Genomic DNA, 10,558 nt, shown 5'->3' on the forward strand with positions numbered 1-10,558 from the left:
GTGAGGTGTTTGGTGACGCGTTGTCGTCCCACATGGTCAGAGGAACGGGCCACACCTCTCTGCACAGGTGCCACACTCTCTCTGCACAGGTGATGTCCCTATAAAACCAACCAGTCACCAGACTAAGTGAATAATGTCCCTATAAAACCAACCAGTCACCAGACTAAGTGAATAATGTCCTTATAAAACCAACCAGTCACCAGACTAAGTGAACAATGTCCCTATAAAACCAACCAGTCACCAGACTAAGTGAATAATGTCCCTATAAAACCAACCAGTCACCAGACTAAGTGAATAATGTCCCTATAAAACCAACCAGTCACCAGACTAAGTGAATAATGTCCCTATAAAACCTTATAAAACCAGCCAGTCACCAGACTAAGTGAATAATGTCCTATAAAACCAACCAGTCACCAGACTAAGTGAATAATGTCCCTATAAACCAACCAGTCACCAGACTAAGTGAATAATGTCCCTATAAAACCAACCAGTCACCAGACTAAGTGAATAATGTCCCTATAAAACCAACCAGTCACCAGACTAAGTGAATAATGTCCTTATAAAACCAACCAGTCACCAGACTAAGTGAATAATGTCCCTATAAAACCAAGTCACCAGACAGTCACCAGACTAAGTGAATAATGTCCCTATAAAACCAACCAGTCACCAGATAAAAACATGAAACCAACCAGTCACCAGACTAAGTGAATAATGTCCTTATAAAACCAACCAGTCACCAGACTAAGTGAATAATGTCCTATAAAACCAACCAGTCACCAGACTAAGTGAATAACATGTCCAGACTATGAAAATGTCCTTATAAAACCAGTCACCAGACTAAGTGAATAATGTCCCTATAAAACCAACCAGTCACCAGACTAAGTGAATAATGTCCCTATAAAACCAACCAGTCACCAGACTAAGTGAATAATGTCCCTATAAAACCAACCAGTCACCAGACTAAGTGAATAATGTCCCTATAAAACCAACCAGTCACCAGACTAAGTGAATAATGTCCCTATAAAACCAACCAGTCACCAGACTAAGTGAATAATGTCCCTATAAAACCAACCAGTCACCAGACTAATGAATAATGTCCCTATAAAACCAACCAGTCACCAGACTAAGTGAATAACTATAAAACCAACCAGTCACCAGACTAAGTGAATAATGTCCTTATAAAACCAACCAGTCACCAGACTAAGTGAATAATGTCCCTATAAAACCAACCAGTCACCAGACTAAGTGAATAACATGAAACCAACCAGTCACCAGACTAAGTGAATAATGTCCTTATAAAACCAACCAGTCACCAGACTAAGTGAATAATGTCCCTATAAAACCAACCAGTCACCAGACTAAGTGAATAACATGAAACCAACCAGTCACCAGACTAAGTGAATAATGTCCCTATAAAACCAACCAGTCACCAGACTAAGTGAATAATGTCCCTATAAAACCAACCAGTCACCAGACTAAGTGAATAATGTCCCTATAAAACCAACCAGTCACCAGACTAAGTGAATAATGTCCCTATAAAACCAACCAACCAGTCACCAGACTAAGTGAATAATGTCCCTATAAAACCACCAGTCACCAGACTCCAGACATGAAATGTCCCTATAAAACCAACCAGTCACCAGACTAAGTGAATAATGTCCTTATAAAACCAACCAGTCACCAGACTAAGTGAATAATGTCCCTATAAAACCAACCAGTCACCAGACTAAGTGAATAACTATAAAACCAACCAGTCACCAGACTAAGTGAATAATGTCCCTATAAAACCAACCAGTCACCAGACTAAGTGAATAATGTCCCTATAAAACCAACCAGTCACCAGACTAAGTGAACTATAAAACCAACCAGTCACCAGACTAAGTGAATAATGTCCCTATAAAACCAACCAGTCACCAGACTAAGTGAATAATGTCCCTATAAAACCAACCAGTCACCAGACTAAGTGAATAATGTCCCTATAAAACCAACCAGTCACCAGACTAAGTGAATAATGTCCCTATAAAACCAACCAGTCACCAGACTAAGTGAATAATGTCCCTATAAAACCAACCAGTCACCAGACTAAGTGAATAATGTCCCTATAAAAACCAGTCACCAGTCACCAGTGAATAATGTCCCTATAAAACCAACCATTCACCAGACTAAGTGAATAATGTCCCTATAAAACCAACCAGTCACCAGACTAAGTGAATAATGTCCCTATAAAACCAACCAGTCACCAGACTAAGTGAATAATGTCCCTATAAAACCAACCAGTCACCAGACTAAGTGAATAATGTCCCTATAAAACCAACCAGTCACCAGACTAAGAATAATGTCCCTATAAAACCAACCAGTCACCAGACTATAAAACCAACCAGTCACCAGACTAAGTGAATAATGTCCCTATAAAACCAACCAGTCACCAGACTAAGTGAATAATGTCCCTATAAAACCAACCAGTCACCAGACTAAGTGAATAATGTCCCTATAAAACCAACCAGTCACCAGACTAAGTGAATAATGTCCCTATAAAACCAACCAGTCACCAGACTAAGTGAATAATGTCCCTATAAAACCAACCAGTCACCAGACTAAGTGAATAATGTCCCTATAAAACCAACCAGTCACCAGACTAAGTGAATAATGTCCCTATAAAACCAACCAGTCACCAGACTAAGTGAATAATGTCCCTATAAAACCAACCAGTCACCAGACTAAGTGAATAATGTCCCTATAAAACCAACCAGTCACCAGACTAAGTGAATAATGTCCCTATAAAACCAACCAGTCACCAGACTCACCAGTGAATAATGTCCCTATAAAACCAACCAGTCACCAGACTAAGTGAATAATGTCCCTATAAAACCAACCAGTCACCAGACTAAGTGAATAATATAAAACCAACCAGTCACCAGACTAAGTGAATAATGTCCCTATAAAACCAACCAGTCACCAGACTAAGTGAATAATGTCCCTATAAAACCAACCAGTCCAGACTAAGTGAATAATGTCCCTATAAAACCAACCAGTCACCAGACTAAGTGAATAATGTCCCTATAAAACCAACCAGTCACCAGACTAAGTGAATAATGTCCCTATAAAACCAACCAGTCACCAGACTAAGTGAATAATGTCCCTATAAAACCAACCAGTCACCAGACTAAGTGAATAATGTCCCTATAAAACCAACCAGTCACCAGACTAAGTGAATAATGTCCCTATAAAACCAACCAGTCACCAGACTAAGTGAATAATGTCCCTATAAAACCAACCAGTCACCAGACTAAGTGAATAATGTCCCTATAAAACCAACCAGTCACCAGACTAAGTGAATAAATGAAACCAACCAGTCCAGACTAAGTGAATAATGTCCCTATAAAACCAACCAGTCACCAGACTAAGTGAATAATGTCCCTATAAAACCAACCAGTCACCAGACTAAGTGAATAATGTCCCTATAAAACCAACCAGTCACCAGACTAAGTGAATAATGTCCCTATAAAACCAACCAGTCACCAGACTAAGTGAATAATGTCCCTATAAAACCAACCAGTCACCAGACTAAGTGAATAATGTCCCTATAAAACCAACCAGTCACCAGACTAAGTGAATAATGTCCCTATAAAACCAACCAGTCACCAGACTAAGTGAATAATGTCCCTATGAAAAACCAACCAGTCACCAGACTAAGTGAATAATGTCCCTATAAAACCAACCAGTCACCAGACTAAGTGAATAATGTCCCTATAAAAAACCAGTCACCAGTCACCAGTCACCAGACTAAGTGAATAATGTCCCTATAAAACCAACCAGTCACCAGACTAAGTGAATAATGTCCCTATAAAACCAACCAGTCACCAGACTAAGTGAATAATGTCCCTATAAAACCAACCAGTCACCAGACTAAGTGAATAATGTCCCTATAAAACCAACCAGTCACCAGACTAAGTGAATAATGTCCCTATAAAACCAACCAGTCACCAGACTAAGTGAATAATGTCCCTGAATAAAACCAACCAGTCACCAGACTAAGTGAATAATGTCCCTATAAAACCAACCAGTCACCAGACTAAGTGAATAATGTCCCTATAAAACCAACCAGTCACCAGACTAAGTGAATAAATAAAACCAACCAGTCACCAGACTATAAAACCAACCAGTCACCAGACTAAGTGAATAATGTCCCTATAAAACCAACCAGTCACCAGACTAAGTGAATAATGTCCCTATAAAACCAACCAGTCACCAGACTAAGTGAATAATGTCCCTATAAAACCAACCAGTCACCAGACTAAGTGAATAATGTCCCTATAAAACCAACCAGTCACCAGACTAAGTGAATAATGTCCCTATAAAACCAACCAGTCACCAGACTAAGTGAATAATGTCCCTATAAAACCAACCAGTCACCAGACTAAGTGAATAATGTCCCTATAAAACCAACCAGTCACCAGACTAAGTGAATAATGTCCCTATAAAACCAACCAGTCACCAGACTAAGTGAATAATGTCCCTATAAAACCAACCAGTCACCAGACTAAGTGAATAATGTCCCTATAAAACCAACCAGTCACCAGACTAAGTGAATAATGTCCCTATAAAACCAACCAGTCCAGACTATGAAAACCAACCAGTCACCAGACTAAGTGAATAATGTCCCTATAAAACCAACCAGTCACCAGACTAAGTGAATAATGTCCCTATAAAACCAACCAGTCACCAGACTAAGTGAATAATGTCCCTATAAAACCAACCAGTCACCAGACTAAGTGAATAATGTCCCTATAAAACCAACCAGTCACCAGACTAAGTGAATAATGTCCCTATAAAACCAACCAGTCACCAGACTAAGTGAATAATGTCCCTATAAAACCAACCAGTCACCAGACTAAGTGAATAATGTCCCTATAAAACCAACCAGTCACCAGACTAAGTGAATAATGTCCCTATAAAACCAACCAGTCACCAGACTAAGTGAATAATGTCCCTATGAAACCAACCAGTCACCAGACTAAGTGAATAATGTCCCTATAAAACCAACCAGTCACCAGACTAAGTGAATAATGTCCCTATAAAACCAACCAGTCACCAGACTAAGTGAATAATGTCCCTATAAAACCAACCAGTCACCAGACTAAGTGAATAATGTCCCTATAAAACCAACCAGTCACCAGACTAAGTGAATAATGTCCCTATAAAACCAAAACCAGACTAAGTGAATAATGTCCCTATAAAACCAACCAGTCACCAGACTAAGTGAATAATGTCCCTATAAAACCAACCAGTCACCAGACTAAGTGAATAACTATAAAACCAACCAGTCACCAGACTAAGTGAATAATGTCCCTATAAAACCAACCAGTCACCAGACTAAGTGAATAATGTCCCTATAAAACCAACCAGTCACCAGACTAAGTGAATAATGTCCCTATAAAACCTATAAAACCAACCAGTCACCAGACTAAGTGAATAACCAGTCACCAGACTAAGTGAATAATGTCCCTATGAAACCAACCAGTCACCAGACTAAGTGAATAATGTCCCTATAAAACCAACCAGTCACCAGACTAAGTGAATAATGTCCCTATAAAACCAACCAGTCACCAGACTAAGTGAATAATGTCCCTATAAAACCAACCAGTCACCAGACTAAGTGAATAATGTCCCTATAAAACCAACCAGTCACCAGACTAAGTGAATAATGTCCCTATAAAACCAACCAGTCACCAGACTAAGTGAATAATGTCCCTATAAAACCAACCAGTCACCAGACTAAGTGAATAATGTCCCTATAAAACCAACCAGTCACCAGACTAAGTGAATAATGTCCCTATAAAACCAACCAGTCACCAGACTAAGTGAATAATGTCCCTATAAAACCAACCAGTCACCAGACTAAGTGAATAATGTCCCTATAAAACCAACCAGTCACCAGACTAAGTGAATAATGTCCCTATAAACTGATGAAGAAGGAAGAAACACAGAGTTGTAACACTGATCTGAGGTTTAATGACCGAACCAACTGCTACCACTCCATCACCCAGGAATGTACTGCACACACACACACACACACACACACACACACACACACACACACACACACACACACACACACACACACACACACACACGGTACATACCACTCAACAACAGCATGCCCAGAACATTCTCAGAATAGACCATTGTGGGCAGCGAGCGCCAGTAGCCAGAAGAGGTTGTCCAGACTGTTAACCAGAGAGAGTTAGATCATCCCCAGTGGCCAGAAGAGGTTGTCCAGACTGTTAACCAGAGAGAGTTAGCTCATCCCCAGTGGCCAGAAGAGACTGTCCTGTTAACCAGGGAGAGTTAGCTCATCCCCAGTGGTCAGAAGAGACTGTCCTGTTAACCAGGGAGAGTTAGATCATCCCCAGTAGCCAGAAGAGGTTGTTCAGACTGTTAACCAGGGAGAGTTAGATCATCCCCAGTGGTCAGAAGAGGTTGTTCAGACTGTTAACCAGGGAGAGTTAGATCATCCCCAGTAGCCAGAAGAGGTTGTTCAGACTGTTAACCAGGGAGAGTTAGATCATCCCCAGTAGCCAGAAGAGGTTGTTCAGACTGTTAACCAGGGAGAGTTAGATCATCCCCAGTGGTCAGAAGAGACTGTCCTGTTAACCAGGGAGAGTTAGCTCATCCCCAGTGGTCAGAAGAGACTGTCCTGTTAACCAGGGAGAGTTAGCTCATCCCCAGTGGTCAGAAGAGACTGTCCTGTTAACCAGGGAGAGTTAGCTCATCCCCAGTGGTCAGAAGAGACTGTCCTGTTAACCAGGGAGAGTTAGCTCATCCCCAGTGGTCAGAAGAGACTGTCCTGTTAACCAGGGAGAGTTAGATCATCCCCAGTCAGTCCTGGGACATATGAGCATGACTGGGTCCCAAACGGGCCCCTATTGTTGTTCTGAGAAATGAAGGCTATTTATTCCATGTGAGACATTGCCAAGAAACTGAAGGTCTGGTACAACGCTGTGTACTACTCCCTTCACAGCACAGGAACCATTATCCCTGTGGAAGGCTTTCGACACCCTGTAGAGTCCGTGGCCCTGGGGGGGTGCAACTCAATATTAGGAAGGTGTTCCTGATGTGTGGTATACTCAGGGTAGACTACTTTAGAATGTGTGGTATACTCAGGGTATACTACAGTATAATGTTTGGTATAGTCAGGGTAGACTACAGTATAATGTGTGGTATCCTCAGGGTAGACTACAGTATAAGTGTGGTAGACTACAGTATAATGTGTGGTATACTCAGGGTAGACTACAGTATAAGTGTGGTATACTACAGTATAATGTGTGGTATACTCAGGGTATACTACAGTATAATGTTTGGTATAGTCAGGGTAGACTACAGTATAATGTGTGGTATAGTCAGGGTAGACTACAGTATAATGTGTGGTATACTCAGGGTATACTACAGTATAATGTTTGGTATAGTCAGGGTAGACTACAGTATAATGTGTGGTATACTCAGGGTAGACTACAGTATAAGTGTGGTATACTACAGTATAATGTGTGGTATACTCAGGGTAGACTACAGTATAATGTTTGGTATAGTCAGGGTAGACTACAGTATAATGTGTGGTATACTCAGGGTAGACTACAGTATAAGTGTGGTATACTACAGTATAATGTGTGGTATACTCAGGGTAGACTACAGTATAAGTGTGGTATACTACAGTATAATGTGTGGTATACTCAGGGTAGACTACAGTATAAGTGTGGTATACTACAGTATAATGTGTGGTATACTCAGGGTAGACTACAGTGAGTAGTGTACACTAGACTGGCTCACTTCAACAGTAGACTACAGTGAGTAGTGTACACTAGACTGGCTCACTTCAACATAGACTTCAGTGAATAGTGTACACTAGATTGGCTCACTTCAACATGGACTACAGTGAGTAGTGTACACTAGACTGGCTCACTTCAACAGTAGACTACAGTGAGTAGTGTACACTAGACTGGCTCACTTCAACATGGACTACAGTGAGTAGTGTACACTAGACTGGCTCACTTCAACAGTAGACTACAGTGAGTAGTGTACACTAGACTGGCTCACTTCAACATAGACTTCAGTGAGTAGTGTACACTAGACTGGCTCCCTTCAACATAGACTACAGTGAGTAGTGTACACTAGACTGGCTCACTTCAACATAGACTTCAGTGAGTAGTGTACACTAGACTGGCTCCCTTCAACATAGACTACAGTGAGTAGTGTACACTAGACTGGCTCACTTTCACATAGACTACAGTGAGTAGTGTACACTAGACTGGCTCACTTCAACAGTAGACTACAGTGAGTAGTGTACACTAGACTGGCTCACTTCAACAGTAGACTACAGTGAGTAGTGTACACTAGACTGGCTCACTTCAACATAGACTACAGTGTGTAATAATGTTTGGTACTCAGTGTATATGTGATCATATACCAATGTAAGCAAGGTTTAAAGGATTATGTTTTAATCAAATATCTGTTTGGGCTTCTTATCGTCTTATTTCTAATTACGTTCCGTCCCCCTGACCATCGTCCCCCTGACCGCCAGCCCCCTGACCGTCAGCTCAAGACAAAATCGTCCCACTGCTGAATCCAGTTGATGATCACTACCCTACAGTGCTTTACTTTAGACCAGAGTCCTCTGGGTCCATCTAGTGAAGACATCCTGTCACTGCACCCTGTTAGGAGGGAGTCCTCGGGGTCCATCTAGTGGAGACATCCTGCCACTGCACCCTGTTAGGAGGGAGTCCTCTGGGTCCATCTAGTGGAGACATCCTGTCACTGCACCCTGTTAGGAGGGAGTCCTGGGTCCATCTAGTGGAGACATCCTGCCACTGCACCCTGTTAGGAGGGAGTCCTCTGGGTCCATCTAGTGGAGACATCCTGCCACTGCACCCTGTTAGGAGGGAGTCCTCTGGGTCCATCTAGTGGAGACATCCTGCCACTGCACCCTGTTAGGAGGGAGTCCTATGGGTCCATCTAGTGGAGACATCCTGCCACTGCACCCTGTTAGGAGGGAGTCCTCTGGGTCCATCTAGTGGAGACATCCTGCCACTGCACCCTGTTAGGAGGGAGTCCTCTGGGTCCATCTAGTGGAGACATCCTGCCATTGCACCCTGTTAGGACCTCTCTAACATTAGGACCTGTCCATCAGCTGATTGTTCTCTGTGTTTGTTGTGCTCCAGGTGTATAAAGTATGTGGTCGTCCCAGTAGACAGCCTGCCCAGTCAGTCAGCGGCCAGCAGGACGGAGCGTCCATCCCTCTCAAAGCCTTCATCAGAGAAACAGGAAACAGCCTGGCTACCAGGAGGAAGTGAGTACACTGTCTCAGTTCACCACTGCTAACTACTCACTTTATAGTCCTCATTTTCTACTTAGCACTTCTTCAGCACTTTTAGACAGCACTCAAAAGGTTGATCTCTCAGGGCGTTTTTTGTTGTTAATTAAGGTTTGCTTAGATGATGATTTTAGCGTTATGAGGCTCTTGAGAGGACTGGGGATGTGGAAGTATACCAGCGTTGGTCCCCCCCGTGTGTCTGTCTCAACAGAGAGTTCCTGAACAGTCTGCGTTTGTACCGTACCTTCTACGGTGGCCTGGCGGACCAGCTGTGTGTGAACCAGCTGGCCTCCGCCGATGGACTGGCCTGCTGGAACGGAGCCGACGTTGTCAAGAGGTACGTGACCCCCCCCCGCAGCACCATGGAGCGATTCTGAAGTTCAAAAGGAGTAACTACGAGCCCTACACTGTTCCCATCTAGCATCTCTTTCTGTTTGTCTGTCTCCTCCTCCGTTCCCCTGGGGGACCTGTCCTCTCCTCGTTCCCCTGGGGACCTGTCCTCTCCTCCATCCCCTGGGGGACCTGTCCTCTCCTCCATCCCCTGGGGGACCTGTCCTCTCCTCCATCCCCTGGGGGACCTGTCCTCTCCTCCATCCCCTGGGGGACCTGTCCTCTCCTCCATCCCCTGGGGGACCTGTCCTCTCCTCCATCCCCTGGGGGACCTGTCCTCTCCTCCATCCCCTGGGGGACCTGTCCTCTCCTCCATCCCCTGGGGGACCTGTCCTCCTCCTCCGTTCCCCTGGGGGACCTGTCCTCCTCCTCCGTTCCCCTGGGGGACCTGTCCTCCTCCTCCCGTTCCCCTGGGGGACCTGTCCTCCTCCTCCCGTTCCCCTGGGGGACCTGTCCTCCTCCTCCCTTTCCCCTGGGGGACCTCTCCTCCTCCTCCCTTTCCCCTGGGGGACCTCTCCTCCTCCTCCCTTTCCCCTGGGGGAACTCTCCTCCTCCCTTTCCCCTGGGGGACCTCTCCTCCTCCTCCGTTCCCCTGGGGGACTTGTCCTCCTCCTCCGTTCCCCTGGGGGACCTCTCCTCCTCCTCCGTCCCCTGGGGGACCTCTCCTCCTCCTCCGTCCCCTGGGGGACCTCTCCTCCTCCTCCGTCCCCTGGGGGACCTCTCCTCCTCCTCCGTCCCCTGGGGGACCTGTCCTCTCCTCCTCCTCCGTCCCCTGGGGGACCTCTCCTCCTCCTCCGCCTCCTC

The 10,558-nt window shown here is 44.3% G+C and overlaps 1 long non-coding RNA gene across 1 annotated transcript; it reads left to right on the forward strand.

The window, feature by feature from the left end:
* Window positions 1–24: 24 nt before the first annotated feature.
* LOC121843113 lies at window positions 25–9,853 on the forward strand. Its single transcript, XR_006081447.1, has 3 exons — window positions 25–67; window positions 9,213–9,340; window positions 9,576–9,853. It is a non-coding gene; the product is annotated as an uncharacterized LOC121843113 (long non-coding RNA).
* Window positions 9,854–10,558: the final 705 nt, after the last annotated feature.

This window comes from Oncorhynchus tshawytscha, unplaced genomic scaffold (assembly GCF_018296145.1).
Source record: "Oncorhynchus tshawytscha isolate Ot180627B unplaced genomic scaffold, Otsh_v2.0 Un_contig_4467_pilon_pilon, whole genome shotgun sequence".
NCBI classification, from domain to species: domain Eukaryota; kingdom Metazoa; phylum Chordata; class Actinopteri; order Salmoniformes; family Salmonidae; genus Oncorhynchus; species Oncorhynchus tshawytscha.